Here is a 962-nt window from a genome sequence, read left to right on the forward strand (position 1 = left end):
TGTATATATATATATCATATTCCATCCTAATTGGCTAATATTGGCTTCCAAAGTTTGCAGGATTGCTCAGTTTTTGAACAAAATGCCTCAAATCATCAACGCAGCGTGCGATTACCGTGAAATGTCCACACATATTCCCACTGTCAAGGAACAAATGCTACCCTTTTCACATTGGCTTGTTATAGCGCCACCAGCAGGTAGACTTTAGCAGAACACAATGCCTCAAATCATGCATGCAGCATCGAACTGCCATGAAAGTTCTAAGATTGGCGAAGAACACATGCCACCCTTTTTACATTGGCCTATATTATAACACCACCAGGACGCCTGGCCTGCAGGAGACCTGCATGTGCTCGGAAGAGCACTGCTTCTAGTTGAATTATGTTTTTAATACTTTTTTTTTCTTCAAAAAACCAAGGGACCCATAAAAATCTGTCCGCGACCCACAAATGCATGGGTCCTGACCCCCTGCTTCGGAACCTGTGATCTAATTGATTGATTGAAGAATTTATTAGAAGTTTGCAATAGAAAAAAGTACAGTTTCATGACAGTACAAATCACTGGTACAAGGTCAACTAAAAGGAGATCCTAGAAAGCCGAGGCTTATTTCCACAGGAACCACACTTTAAGTATCTCATATAACATTGAAAGACAATCTAAAGGCTTAATGCAGTACACCAGTAAGACCCTAATCGGATTTTAGGGCAAAATCTGTAGGAGCAGTGTCCAAAAATGTGTTTTAAAAAATCGGCCTGAAGGTGGCGCAAAATGGGACAGATCCATGGTGATGACATGAGTGTATAGCAAGTGTGTACCGATTTGCGTGATTTTAGGGCAAAATTTGTAGGAGGAGTAGTGTCCAAAAATGTGTTTTAAAAAATCGGCCTGAAGATGGCGCTAAATGAGACAGATCCATGTTGATGAGATGAGTGTAGACATACTGTGTACCGATTTGCGTGATT

Source organism: Nannobrachium achirus (genome assembly GCF_963921795.1).
Source record: "Nannobrachium achirus genome assembly, chromosome: 6".
NCBI classification, from domain to species: Eukaryota; Metazoa; Chordata; class Actinopteri; order Myctophiformes; family Myctophidae; genus Nannobrachium; species Nannobrachium achirus.